Source organism: Erpetoichthys calabaricus, chromosome 3 (genome assembly GCF_900747795.2).
Source record: "Erpetoichthys calabaricus chromosome 3, fErpCal1.3, whole genome shotgun sequence".
Classification (NCBI taxonomy): Eukaryota; Metazoa; Chordata; class Cladistia; order Polypteriformes; family Polypteridae; genus Erpetoichthys; species Erpetoichthys calabaricus.
Window position 1 is genome coordinate 256,600,599 of NC_041396.2, and position 15,764 is coordinate 256,616,362.

General features: G+C 41.4%; 1 long non-coding RNA gene across 1 annotated transcript; it reads right to left on the bottom strand.

Moving 5' to 3' along the window:
- Positions 1-628: 628 nt before the first annotated feature.
- Positions 629-6,505, bottom strand: LOC114648830 (uncharacterized). The gene is made up of 4 exons (XR_003715750.2): positions 6,411-6,505; positions 6,295-6,321; positions 1,305-1,327; positions 629-905 (listed from the first exon to the last, which is right to left on the bottom strand). It is a non-coding gene; the product is annotated as an uncharacterized LOC114648830 (long non-coding RNA).
- Between the last annotated feature and the right edge of the window lie 9,259 nt (positions 6,506-15,764).

Genomic DNA, 15,764 nt, shown 5'->3' on the forward strand with positions numbered 1-15,764 from the left:
TCAATTCTTCGCAGCCATGTGGTGGTAAAAGCACAATCTGCAAACTGATGTAGAATTCACTTCAGCTTATCACGCTGGTTATATTTACTACCTGAAAATTCAATCAATTCTCCCGCTTGCATTATTATTTTCTTTACTAGTGTTCAAAAGTGATATTCAAAACGCTAAGTAGTTTTACATAGAACACTTTGTTACCGTTTGGAATTGCACTTTTTATTGGCTTCGTGCAGCATTCAAGGCTGAAACCGTTTCTGTTCCATGAACTCTCACCAAAAAGATGCAGGCCTATTCTCGGTACATATGAATGAAGGGAACGGGTGGAGAACACACCTTACAGTCACAGTGCAACACAGAATAAGTACGGAGTCTGGGCATAATAACACTAGTCTCCAAAGATTGTGTGCTTCTGGGAGTTTTGTGACACAGCACACTCAAAACTCAAGTTGTAACGCTTCACAATATGCTGAAGCAAGAATCTACCTGGCTCCCATGTTGGGATCGAACAACATTACAAACACTGCCCTGACTTTAAGGATTTGGATAAAACCCCCAAAAACTATTTGAACAGAGCTCTGCTTTTGTTTCAGTCCTTTTTGTAACCAATTTTAGAAATACAAATAAGAAAAAAAAAAATGTATCCTCAAATTTATTTCATACAATGCTACTGTAGCACATTGAGATTCCACAAAATGAGGTTCTTTTTAGGCAGGTCCCGGATAATGGCAAGCGAATTTCCACAAAGATTTCTTAGGTGGGTCCCAGAAGGTGGGGTCTGCAGTACAAAATATGCTTCAGGTCTCAGACAGTCTCTACAACAGCTGGGCGACATTCACTTCCAGTCCGGTCAAACTGTAGAAACATTCTACTTGGACCTCTGCCTCATCTTTCTTCTTTTACGTTTCAGCCTATTAAAAAAAAAAACACAACAAAAATTGTAAAATTAGTCTAAAATGACCAATCTCTCTAGTGCACCAACATTCAAAAATATAGTAAATTCACTTGAGTATACTGGATTGTCAGTCTAAATGATAGCAATACAAGACAAATGCAGAACAGTCCTGTCTCAACCCTGACAAAACTAAATTTACTGCTAGTGTAGTTCAGTTATTTATTCTGCTTTAGGCTTGTTTAATAAATTCACTGAAAAAGTTAAACAAAAAAAAGCCAAGCTCATTTTTTTTTTTTTTTTAAATATATAAATAATCCATTGCCAACTCAACGTATTCATTACACTAAATTTACACCAACCTCTTGAAACAAGTGCAACATGGACCTGTACACTATAAAAGGTTAAGAGTACTCACCGTCTCATACGCTTCTTCCTCCACTAAGACCGGATGAGAGATAATATTGTGGAGAAGGAACAGACAAGAAAGGAAAAAAAAAATAAAAAGATTAAATAAATAACTCTAAATACATGCACCATACATGATGTAAATCCTACTACAGACTAAAAGATTGGCTACAAAGCAGCACCAGGAGTGTTTATGTAGATGCCAAAGCAGCACCAGGAGTGTTTATGTAGATGCCAACACACCAATGCTACTCAACTTCTGTACAATTAAACAGCCTCTCATGAGGAACTGAAGAACACAAGAGTATGGTGCAACACGCATTCTGAAGACAGACTGACTTGTTTATATCATAAACGATAAATCCATATAAATTCTTTAATAATCCTTGAAACAATGGATTACACAAACAGCTTGGAGAGAGAAAGGCTTCACAAATGGCTAAAAGGACTTCTGGTTGAGGATCCCGTTAGGCAGTAAAAGTGGAAAAGGGGTTGTGGGTAGGAGTACCATCTTTAGCCACTACCAGTGTGACCACATTCCAAGAGGCAAACTGGGTGGAGAGGAAAGTGTAACTGAAGACGGATACCAAAAAGCACAAACAAGCGAGTAAGAGCCTCACTTTCCACAATGTGAACTTTCTTCAAGCAGTGGAATGGTACACGTGGAGCTTACCCAGTATGAATGAACTGGGGACACTGAAAATGATGCAGCACCCATGGAGGACCTTTGTGCTTCAGAAGGCATGGTCATCTGCTCAGTTTCCTTCCAGAAACAACACTATTGTTTAGGTCTGTTATTATTGTGTAAAAATAGATTAATAAAAATGGCACAAAATGAATGGTGGCTCTCAAACACTGGGCCACATCACTTTACATGACTGGCAATCACTGGGCATGCCAAATGTAGTCATTCCAGCGGTGGTGCTTGCTCTTTTCTTCGGACAGCCAATAACGTGGTGCCCATGCTGTACAAAGGGTTAACAGGTACTGTGTGTTCAGTCACAAACCCAGCTCCTTGTGTTAAGCTAAATATGCGACAATAGACAAACTTCTCTTCAGTTTGTGAGATCCAAAACACCAGCTTTCCTTATTCCTCGTCGTTGCATTTTATTTCCAGATGACCATTTATTGGTTGTCCACCGTCACGCGCACACAGCCATCCCTATGACTAAAGACATAAATCAGACCCGTTGGGGCTCACGAGTCGCAGTCTAGTGTGGAGTCGGCTGCTGGGCATGTCACACTACACAACTGGCCTTTATGTGCCAATGCTGCCGAGTACCTTCAACTCACTAAGATTATGTAAATGAATGAAGAAGAAGGAAAACACAACTCAGTAATTTCCTCCTTGTGACACATGGACAACAAATTACAAAAGTAGACGTCTTGCAGGTTTCATTAAAGACTTTTTCTTTACGATTACCCAGAAAAACCTTTTGTATAAGGCAGACATGTTTAAAAAACAATTACTGATTACACCGTGTACATATTTTATGAAATTTGCACTTTTAAGAGTTCTACTTACTAATAACAGCGTTGGGAATGTTAGATGCACATTAGCTCACGAATGTAAGAATTTCACTTTACTCTGTATACACATATGACAATACCCCATAAACCCTTAACTGTAAACGTGGACTCACACTCTAAAGCTCCATACAAGAATGAAATAGCACTTAAAACAAAGGAGCCAGCTACACAGCCCTGCTGCCGAACAAGTGCCCAAAGGCAATGTCACGTTACACGACCTCTAGTCAAAAAGGCCAACCACCAGGTCAGCTGACCCTTCAGCACAGTCATGCTTGTCCCTTTTTGTGAGAACAAATAATGAATCGCCTGACAGAACTTGTGCTGTATGTACGGTTCACAGGTACAGTAAAATTAGCCACAATCTCATGCACAGAAGAGAACCCCAACAACATAAAAACAAAAATCAAGCTCTTGACTTTTTTGAGGTGGCTCACTGAGCAGGTCACATTACACAACTGGGCTGACTACAGCTCTCCTCCAACTTCCTAAAATTGGGGGGGTCACACCAAACATACCAGAAAAGTATCACCTAGCAACATGGCCTTACAGTCTAAAAAAAAAATAATATATATATATATATATATAAAAGGGTGGGAGAGGGAAAAGCATTCAGCCAAGTCGAGTGCTCAAAAGGAGCAGCGCCCTCATTTCAGAGTCCATACCATCATACAACTACCCTGCAAAACAAACTCCTCCGGTGTCACACCGGGCATACACTGCGCTTCTAATCTAAGCCTACTGGTTTTCAGAGTCTTCTCAAATTCCAGTTTCACTGGCCATCAGTCCACATGCAGTACGATACCGGACTGCTGTCTTTCGATTTGAAGAATTTATCACGTCAGATATCTTGTGGTTTGAACAGTCCAACAACCCGATTTTCTGAAGTCACTGTGCATCCATTACAGCATATTGTACATTGAGTTTTGTCATGCAAATCTGTACACGTTTGATTTCAAAGAACAAGCATCAGAGAAACGCAAACAACTAAATGGCCAACAATAGGAGCATCTTAGTAAACTTAAAATCGGGGGAAAAAAAAAAACCAAACACTCAACGATAAACTACACCTCTCTAATTCTCTTTATAAAATTGAGACTTTAGTGTGTGCCCTCAATCACCCGTGGGTCCAGTTGCGTCTTTATCTTTTCTTTGTTGACATGCTGAGAAGCCTGTGGCCATCACGTTTTCTGTCAGGGCTTTGTAGTCATGTAGTCTGATCCTCCACGGGGTGGCATGTCATTTGGAGCGAATGAGCTCATACAGCTTGAGCACGTATGCAACGATCATGCAATCAGCAGTTTTTAAAAAATTTGGCACAGCATATGTCTGCCATATGATTTATCATCAGCGACATTTTACAGCCACCAGTATACACTACATGGACAAACGTATTCAATTCAAGTGCTTCGATCAGACCCGTTGCCACAGGTGTAAAAATATCAAGCACCTGACCATGCTGCCTCCATTTACAAACATTTATTATGAAACAAAATGGGATGTTCTGAAGAGCTACTGTGAAAGGATGCCACCTTTGCAATTAGACAATTCATGAAATTTCATTCTTGCTGGATCCACAGTAAGTGGTGGTACTGGAAAGTGGACACTTTTAGATACAACAGCAACTCAGCCACGAATCGGAAGACCACATAAAGTCACAGAGCTAAGGGGCATAAAAGTCGCCAACACTTTGCCGATTCCATAGCTGAAGAGCTCCAAACTTCCACTGGCATTAATGTAAGCATAAAAACTGTGCGGAATGGGACTGCAAGAGTGAGCAGCCGCATGCAAGCCTCACATCACCAAGTCTGATGGCACGTGCTGGACGGAGTGGTGTAAAGTACACCGCCACTGGACTGTGGAGCAGTGGAAACGGGTTCTATGGAGTGACGAATCACACTTCTCTGTTTGGCAGTCAGAGGGGCGAGTCTGGGTGCCGGAGAACTTTACCTGCCTGGCTGCACTGTGCCAACTGTAAAGTTTGTTCAATGGTGTGGGGCGGTTTGTCAGGGTTCGGGCTAGGCCTCTTACTTCTAGTGAAGGGCAATCTTAATGCTTCAACATACCAAGACATTTTGGATCAAGTTGGAAGCATAGCATTGTGGAGACAGTTTTGGGGCAGGCCCTTTTCTATTCCAGCATGACTGTGCAAGGTCCATAGAGACATACTGTAGCTGGAGGAGTTCAGTGAGGAAGAACCTGACCGACCTGCACAGAGCCCTGACCTCAACCCCATCGAACACATTTAGGATGAACTGGAAAGGAATTTGCGAGCCAGGCCTTCACCAACATCAGTGCCTAACCTCATAAATACCCTACAGAATGAATGGGCACACCTTTCCACAGAAACTCTCCAAAATCTTGTTGAAAGCCTTCCAAGAAGAATGGAAACGGCTATTAACTGCAAAGGGGGGCAACTCCATATTACAGTCTGGGTCTTTAAATGCATTAGGATTAAGTCCCCGTTGCTTTAATGGTCAGGCGTCCCAATACTTTTGTCCATTTAGTCACTATGTTCAGACCTAGTAATCTTCAAACCGTTAGGTCACCCCGGTTGAATTGTTCAAGCAACTCCGCTCGTTTCACATCATATTAAATTTCTGGCGTGGCATGCAGAGGTAAAGCTTCTTTGGTGGAGGTTATATTATAATAAAAATAAAAAAAAAGATTTCTGTACAAGTAACCAACTTGAGTTATTTTATGTAAATGTGGGGTTTAAGGGGGAAAATGCCTACGAGTAACGAATTGTAACAGATTAAAGTGGCCGGCTGTTCGAGAGCGGTGTTTACGTGCCGCTGCAGCTCAGGGCCTACCAATGTGTGTGGCCACTGGGCAGTCCGCAAGGGTTTTGTGCGACTGCCGCCGCCGCTACCATCCACCGCCCGAAGACCTGCGGGGTTGTCCTGCTTTGCTCCTTAGGAACACGAGCCACTGCTCCAAATCCAATCAAGTGCTTGAATGAGTTTATGAACAAACCTGCTCGGAAAATAATGCGCGGATTAGATGGTAACAAATAATCCACGTTAACGTAACCCTCACCAAATCAATTCCATGCACTAATCGCCCACAAGTCTTAGCTGCTACGTTCCGAATTTGAACAGAGAAAAACGTGTGAAACTCCTGTCCGATTTCCACAGACGTGATTCACTCAGCTTATTAGGAAAAAGTAACTTAACTTTTTTTTATTGTTATTAGATGCATTTTGCACCATATTTAAAGAAGCCATCTCCAATACTAAACGAAGGCCTACAGGCCACTTCTTCCGGACGAAAGGCATCGTACGCGATTATTCGGGGTGTGCAAATTCGAAAAGCGTGTTTATTGTAAACCCTAACACGAGGAAGTCTCGTGCAAGGCTACAAGAGGGGAAAATACGAGGGACCACAAATTACCAGAAATAAATACAGATTGAACAAATCGCAGTGTAACAAGAATCACAAGCCAAAAACAAATAATGCGAAATGTAATCTTACCTTGGCTCGCATCCTGAAGAACAATGCCTATCAAAGAAAACAAATATACCGATTATGAGGACAGATGGAAATTTTAAAACACAGATGATAAAGGATTCAAAATTCTCATAACCCACCTCCTCAGGATGACAGAAACTTCAAGAGGAAATAAAAACGTGAATCCGGTGTATATCAATCGTTGGTGTGACGTCACTAAACTGCGACAACTTAGTGAGCTGTGGGAAGTGAAGTTTTCTGTTGACTGTGGCGAATGCTTAGAGAAGCACGACTTCGTGTTTCTCAATATGTAAGAATGTTCTTGGTCGTCTAACTGTGCCTTCTTGGAACTTACAGATCTGTATCAATTTGGATTTTGTATTCTCTAAAAGGCAGATCACAGGTGTTAAAAATCTTCAAAAAAACTTGCCTCACAGTAAATATCAGTACCCCTAAGGGCTACTTTTATCCATCCATCCATTATCCAACCAGCTATACAGTGCGTCCGGAAAGTATTCACAGCGCATCACTTTTTCCACATTTTGTTATGTTACAGCCTTATTCCAAAATGGATTAAATTCATTTTTTTCCTCAGAATTCTACACACAACACCCCATAATGACAACGTGAAAAAAGTTTACTTGAGATTTTTTGCAAATTTATTAAAAATAAAAAATTGAGAAAGCACATGTACATAAGTATTCACAGCCTTTGCCGTGAAGCTCGAAATTGAGCTCAGATGCATCCTGTTTCCCCTGATCATCCTTGAGATGTTTCTGCAGCTTAATTGGAGTCCACCTGTGGTAAATTCAGTTGAATGGACATGATTTGGAAAGGCACACACCTGTCTATATAAGGTCCCACAGTTGACAGTTCATGTCAGAGCACAAACCAAGCATGAAGTCAAAGGAATTGTCTGTAGACTTCCGAGACAGGATTGTCTCGAGGCACAAATCTGGGGAAGGTTACAGAAAAATTTCTGCTGCTTTGAAGGTCCCAATGAGCACAGTGGCCTCCATCATCCATAAGTGGAAGAAGTTCGAAACCACCAGGACTCTTCCTAGAGCTGGCCGGCCATCTAAACTGAGCGATCGGGGGAGAAGGGCCTTAGTCAGGGAGGTGACCAAGAACCCGATGGTCACTCTTGCAGAGCTCCAGAGGTCCTCTGTGGAGAGAGGAGAAACTTCCAGAAGGACAACCATCTCTGCAGCAATCCACCAATCAGGCCTGTATGGTAGAGTGTCCAGACAGAAGCCGCTCCTTAGTAAAAGGCACATGGCAGCCCGCCTGGAGTTTGCCAAAAGGCACCTGAAGGACTCTCAGACCATGAGAAAGAAAATTCTCTGGTCTGATGAGACAAAGATTGAACTCTTTGGTGTGAATGCCAGGCGTCACGTTTGGAGGAAACCTGGCACCATCCCTACAGTGAAGCATGGTGGTGGCAGCATCATGCTGTGGGGATGTTTTTCAGCGGCAGGAACTGGGAGACTAGTCAGGATAAAGGGAAAGATGACTGCAGCAATGTACAGAGACATCCTGGATGAAAACCTGCTCCAGAGCGCTCTTGACCTCAGACTGGGGCGACGGTTCATCTTTCAGCAGGACAACGACCCTAAGCACACAGCCAAGATATCAAAGGAGTGGCTTCAGGACAACTCTGTGAATGTCCTTGAGTGGCCCAGGCAGAGCTCAGACTTGAATCCGATTGAACATTTTTGGAGAGATCTTAAAATGGCTGTGCAACGACGCTTCCCATCCAACCTGATGGAGCTTGAGAGGTGCTGCAAAGAGGAACGGGCGAAACTGGCCAAGGATAGGTGTGCCAAGCTTGTGGCATCATCTATCTATCTATCTATCTATTATAAAAAGAAATCCTGTCCCCTGTCCTGATAGTCTATGATACGTGATCTTCTTGGAAGATAATTTAAAGACCTGCGAGATGAAAGAGACCTGCCACGGTGCGTCTCACGGGAACATAGAATGAGAGTCTTGCAAGACACACCGTACTTACAAGCAATATCAAAAAAAAAAAACAAATCAGTAGTGTAAAGGCAGTCATGCAGCACACACAGCTCCAGGGCTCTCAGTGCATATAAAGTGTATAAGGTCAATACGGTAGAAATTAAATGAATAGGGTAGAAATGAAATGTCGATGATTAAACGAAGAATAAAGAAAAGCGCGGAGAAAAGAGACTCAAATGCGTTGGACAGAAAAAAGAGCAAAAAAGAATAATCGAGGTGCAAATTCAGAAAATAAGGAAAGTAATTATCAGCCCGGAACAAGAGGAATTGAAAAAGAAGCACGTCCAATCCGGCTCAGAATTAAATGACAGTAAGTAAAAGACAAAGTAGAACTTCATAGAGATGCTTACAAAAGTTGACGCTAAACACATGCAGAGCAGGTTAGAGAGTATGAACCCAGGGAAATTAGAAAGGCTCAAAAAAAAAAAAAAAAACCTTGGCACTATACACATGTGGAGAAAGTTAAAGGATATGAAAGTAGGAAAATTAGAAAATATAAAAAAGTAAAGATCGCAGTAGCGCAAACAAACAAACTACCTCATTTAACTATGCACCAGTCTAACTTTGGTTTTGCACAATAATTACTACACTATTGCACCTTAACACTTAATTCTACTTTATTCACATAATTGTACTTATTTATTATGTTCTACTATACCGTTACCTTTCAATCTATGACTTTTTGTTAATCTAACTGATATTCTTCTAACTTTGCACAGTTTTGGATAAGCGGATCAGGATGCATTTCACTGCTTGTTGTCCTGTATAACTATGCATGTGACAAATAAAGAATCTTGAGAATTTCAAAAACAGAGTTTACCGCACATGCATTTATTGGTTACTTTGTTCATGTATATATATTTATCTGTCTGCTTATTTAAAAAGCTACATTTACCCCAGGAGTCAAACACATTCTGTCTAGATAGATAGATAGATAGATAGATAGATAGATAGATAGATAGATAGATAGATAGATAGATACTTTATTAATCCCAATGGGAAATTCACAATTGTCTAGCCCTTGTACAAAAACCTGGACAAAAGCTGGGGTATCACCTTGGTAACCCCATGTACTTTTGGAACTGTGAGAGGAAAATAGCACGACTTTACAGACAGGAGTCCAATGCAGAACTCTACCTACTTTGTTACTTTGTAAAAAAAAATAATTAACTGCTGATGATGTAAATCGTTTTGTCTGTGCTGAAATTCCAAACAGAGAAACCTATCCTGACCTCATTAAAAAGATTCAGCATATTGGGACTCGCAAATTACAAATATTGTTTTTACAGAAGTTCTGAAATAAAAGTGAAACTAATGAAATAGCAACAATTCAAAGAAAAAACAATCTTAAAAGTGTGTATCCGGAAAACCAAATACGGGGGTTGGCGAGCGAAGCGAGCAGGGGGTGAAGCCCCCTAGTATTTAAAAAGACTTGAGGCTGTAATTGCTGCCAAAAGTGCATCAACAAAGTATTGAGCAAAGGCTGTGAATACTTATGTACATGTGATTTCTCAGTTTATTTTTAATAAATTTGCAAAAACCTCAAGTAAACTTTTTTCACATTATCATTATGGGGTGTTGTGTATCAAATTCTGAGGAAAAAAATGAATTTAATCCATTTTGGAATAAGGGTGTAACATAACAAAATGTGGAAAAAGTGATGCGCTGTGAATACTTTCTGGATGCACTGTATTTAAGAAATTGTGATCTTCAAATCACCTCTGAGAAGCTTTTGAAGGCCTAAAAATCCTCTTCTTCTACAATTATAGTGCAGAGACTGCACAAGCCCAAAAGGTGATGTCCCAAGTAATGTCAAAGGCCCACAACATCAGTATTCTAACATTTCTTTTGTATCAGACCAGAGTTTCCTGAACAGACACAGGCTCACATCAGCTCTTCCCTGATCCCAACTTGGCCTTAGAGGTGATCTGTACCTCTTCTTCCATTGGTACATGTTCTGTCTGCCTGTCTCATGTGCCCTCAATTACTGTATCCATGCATGCCCATTTGGGAATCTTCCAGGAGGCTCCGGTAAGAAGAGCGATAACACTGCAATGCAGAAGGAGGCGCTGCAGCTGACCGTATCTCTGATTTTTTCCACAGTGTGCACCCTGTCGCCTGGAGATGATAGCTAGCCTCGACCCAATTTGGTGCATGAAGCATCAGCATTTCTAGGACCAGAACAATATAAAAAGTGCACGCCAAACGAGAGGCTGACTTTTGACCTTCTCGACCCACTACTTAGTTGCCATAAACAGAAGTGCAAGGAGCACTGTTGTTCTTCAGTTTTGTTATTAAACATGGAGTGGCTGGGTTGATGCCCCAAAGTTTTACAAAGCCTCCAATAATCTTCACCTCACACTGTTTACTAATAGTGGTTGTCATACTTCAGTTCTATTGGCTAAAGTCCCAGTGAAATTGTTTCTTTCTTTTATTATAAAGAAGGCGTGCTCAGTGGCATCATTTACAATCATGTACTGTTGAGTGAGAAAGTTGAACCTACCGCAGATGTCCAGTTAGAAACAAGGAGACATGAGAAGTCTTTTAGAATAACCAGTGTATACCACCCTGTCAGCATAAATCAGAACTGGCAAAGGAATCTTTGCCTATATGAGGCCATATATACTATCAGCAAATATGTGAAATTCTAGAATTCATGATCATTAAGAAAAGACTTGCCAAAGTATACCAAAATAGTAAGCCACGAATCATTCGCCTAATAAAAGGACAAGTGTCTGTATGTATGTGTATCTATGTGTCCACTCGGTTGAAATGTCTGTTATATGTCATTTGGTGTGGGATTCCGAAAAGCAGTGCTAATATTTGTGAAGTGCCATCTGTTGGAATGAAAAATGCAATGCATTTTCTTACTATCTCTCTATTATAAAAAAAAATCCTGGAAGAGAATGACTAGGGCGTCAAGACGTGATCTTCACGTTAAGATCACGGAAGACACTTAAAAGACCCATGAGACTAAAGAGACTGGCCACGGAGTGTCTTGCGGGGACCTTAAACATGAGACTTCGTGCCAAGAGATTGACCCAGGACCGTCTCGCGGGGATGTAGAACATGAGATTCTTGCAAGACGTGCCCTACTTACAACCAATATCAAATAAGAGCACGGGCAGCAAAACATTCAGTCGTGTCAAGGCTTTGAGCACACACAGATCCAGGGTCTCAGCGCATATAAAGCGTATAAGGACAATACGTCATAAATGAAATGTTGACGACTAAGCGAAGAAGAAAGAGCAGCGCGGAGAAAAGAGACTCAAAAAGTGTTGGAGAGAAAAAAATGCAAAAAAGAAAAAGAATAATCTAGGTGCAAATTCAGAAAATAAGGAAAGTAATAATCAGTCTGAAACAAGTGGAATTGAAAAAAAAGCACGTCCAATCCGGCTCAGAATTAAAAGACAAAGTAGAACTTCATTAAAACGTTGGCGCTATACACATGCAGAGCAGGTTAGAGATTATGAAAGCAGTGGAATTTGAAAGGCTGAAAAAAAAAAACGATGGCACGATACACATGTGGAGAAAGGTAAAGAATATGAAAGCAGGAAAATTCAAAAGTATTGTAGTGTCCCTTCCAGATTGAAGCCTTTCTTTTTTGGTGTGACTGTTAGGTTCGATTGAGGGAGGGCGGAGTACAGCACGGAAGACTGACAGTGGGGTATTGATTGGTGTGGTAAGGGGGGGGGGGGGGTTTGGGGGAAGTAACAAAAAGGTGAATAGAGATGGAATATATGGACATAGGTGATATGTCAGAAGTATGTAAATATTGTAAGGCTTTGAAGTTTAAGTCAGAGAATTTCAAAAAACGGGGTTTACCTCACATGTATTTATGAAAAAATGATTAACTGCTGATGATGTGGATCATTTTGTCTGTGCTGAAATTCCAAACAGAGAAACCTATCCTGAATTATGGTATAAAGTCATTAAACACATGTCTCACTGACCTCATTAAAAAGATTCAGCATGTGGGGACTCTAAAGATTCCAAATATTGTTTTTAAAGAAGTAATGAAATAAAAGTGAAACTAATGAAATAGCAACAATTCAAAGAAAAAAAAATCTTAAAAGTGTGTATCTGGAAAACCAAACACGGGGTTGGCGAGTGAAGTGAGCAGGGCCCTAGTATTTATTACAAAATACATTCCAATAGATGGCGTACTACAAAGAGTGACAGTGAATACAACCAACAGACAGTAACTGCCAGACAGACAGGTCTAATATCTCTGCAGCCTGGAGCCTCCAACCTGGAGTTCCAAGTAGGTAGAGTTAACTTACTCAACCATACTTTGCATTATTTGAATCAAATAACCCTTCCAAAAACCTAATCGTAACCACAGCGTAACCAGGTGAAACTTTGTAGGTCTGAAGCTAGACTGTATTGGCACCCATTGGGGTCAACTCCGCCTATTTGGAGCCCCCAGGAGGAAGTTCCAGGCTGCATAGAAATACTGTATAGTTGGGACACACAGCCGATTAAAATCAGCTTGTTTACCTTAATAAAGTGTCTGTGTAGTTGCTGTCTCTGTTATATGCCATTAGGTATGGGATTTGTAAAAGCAGTGCTGTTTGTAATGCACCATCTGTTGGAATGAAAAATGCAATGCATTTCATTACTATATACATTACAAAATACATTTGAATGGATGGTGCACTGCAAACATTAACACTGAATACGCTGAGGTCTATGTTGGTGACTTAGATTTCAACCAGTCTTAAGGCTCTTTTATACTTGGGTGCAGACAGCTCTGAATGTGGTCAGGGTAGATGAAAGGAGAAAAGGTGATGAAAAGGCTGCCATTAGGGAAGATGAAGAGAGAGATTAAAAATGTAGTTTCAGGTGGGGGTTAAATTCTTGTTTAGTTAGGATTTGTTTTTTCTCTCTTTTCTTTTTTTATTCTCTGATTTTCTATCTAGATTGATTCTAAAGTAATTTGATGTATATGTTCTGATCATTTTATCTGCTTGACTGTATACTATCTTACTTTCTTGAAATACTATAATTTAATAAAGTCATTAAGATCTGGAAAAATATGTGATCCCAGGCTGAGAATAAATTTGGCTTCTTCTGTTTTTCTTTGGAAAGTGTCTTTGAAGTTTTCTGAAAGAACACAAACAAAGAGATCAATATGTCTGTGACCAAGGAGTGTGAAGTGTTCTACAATAGGCTTTGTAGGGTCTCGAATGTGCTTTCTGAAACGGTCTGCTAGCCATCTCCCTGTTTTACCTGTGATGATGGCTGGACACTTCTTTCAGTAAATGCAGTAAATAAGATTGCCTGATGAGGAATATGGCTGTCCTCTATAAAGGGAGCTCTCGGATGAGAAGTTTGCATACATTAGGTGGTTGATGGAAGGAGATTAAGGGAGGGTTACGAAAAAAAGGCTTCTGTGGAAGTCTAAAATTGTGTAAATTTGTGTGATGACCTGAGGGCGAGAGAAAGTGTTAGGGTGGAATGGTGGGACCAATAGAATGTGGGTTTCATTCTTGGGGTTCTTCTTAGAATGAATGTTACGAGATCTAGTCCTGGCTTGATTGAGGGTCCTGTCCACAATATGAGAAGGGCATCCTCTATGAATGAAGAAACTCCTCATTCTGAGTGCTTCATTACAGAAGTCAACCTCATCACTGCAGAGGCGGCAGAGTCTAATGAGCTGTGAAAGAGGTACAGAGTTTTTACTGTGCCAGGGACGGAAGGAGCTGTAGAGAAGGTAACGGCAAGGGTCAATTGGCTTGTAATAATTTAATTTCAAGAAAGCTGATATCTAAAAATGGGCAGCATGGTGGCGCAGTGGGTAGCGCTGCTGCCTCGCAGTTGGGAGACCTGGGGACCTGGGTTCGCTTCCCGGGTCCTCCCTGCGTGGAGTTTGCATGTTCTCCCTGTGTCTGGGTGGGTTTCCTTCGGGCGCTCTGGTTTCCTCCCACAGTCCAAAGACATGCAGGTTAGGTGGATTGGCAATTCTAAATTGGCCCTGGTGTGTGGGTGTGTTTGTGTGTGTCCTGTGGTGGGTTGGCACCCTGCCCGGGATTGGTTCCTGCCTTGTGCCCTGTGTTGGCTGGGATTGGCTCCAGCAGACCCCCGTGACCCTGTGTTCGGATTCAGCGGGTTGGAAGATGGATGGATGGATGATATCTAATAATGGAAGGGTTGTTAAACATGGCAGAGAGATGAAAACTAATAAACTAATTAATGCATTCCTATAGCTGGCTGAAACAATAGGCAGCACTAGCACAACTGTTGACATATCTTTTATATAGGTCTGGTACAAAACTGAGGTAGGAAGAAAAGAAACGCTGCTCTACCAGGTCAGGTCAGGTTAGGTTGGGGAGCATGCACTGGTATAGTGCATTTCTGCGCCCACCACATGGTGAAACAGCTTGGGATCCTGGTTGGCAACCCCCCAGGCAGACACACGGTCCAGTCCCACCCCTCGGAAATGACCATCTCTGTGAAGCAGCGAGGTGTTACGTGGGCAACCTCTTGACCTGGTCCAGCTGCTCAGGTCCTCAGCAATGAGGATCCTACAAGCCAGATCACCCTCAGGGATGGCCGTAGTGCCGTAACTGACGCTCCCTCACAATGCAGGTAATGTGCCACTCATACAACACAAACTCTAACAAGCGTTACATCTTGTCTCTCCGGCTCTTCTACCCAGCCGACAAAACTGTTCAAATATCTACGTCCTATTCTAGTACCCATTCCAAATTCAGTGACCTGGTGAAAAAAGTTGTTATAAAAAGAGAAAGCATTGAGGGAAAGAACCAGTTCTGCCAGTCTGATTTGGGTGTTCATAAGAGAGTCCTGGACTGGACATGTGTTGAATACCTGCTCTCTGAGTGCAATGACACCATCATCATGAGAAATGACTGTGGCGTAGCAGACACCCTCAGAGTCCCACTAGGGCTGGGGGATGGAGTGTCCAGGCCCAAAGGGCCCACCACAAGTCCTCATGCAAGCCAGCCACAAAAATATTAAATTAATTTTTGAAAAAAGAAAAAAAAAAAGAGTGTGCTGTAGGTGTTTATACATGCGTGGCACTGGTGTGTGAAAACATTAAGACTACATCATACTCAATCCTCTAACTCTCCTCTCCATCATGAGCTTACAAATTTGCCGATGTCATGCTTTGAAATAACATAAAGTAGAGCAGCATCTTTTAGTTTGTATCTGTCTCACAAAATCGTTTCATTCATTTTGTGCAGGCAGGGCACATTCAGGATAGTCCAATTTGGATAAGTCGCAAAATTAATCTCAGCAGTTAAAAAAAACAAAATCAGAAACGAGGCAAATATCAATATAGTCAATTTAAGTTGCAGTGTAAATGAAGCCCTAAAACACACAGAGTTCTTCAGTCAATAGCCTTTTTAAGCCAACAACTGCATAAAATGTTAAATGTGTGAAAATGCTAAATATGGGAATGTTACATTGGGGTTCTACTGCAAGTACTTTATTTCAGGGATAAGCCC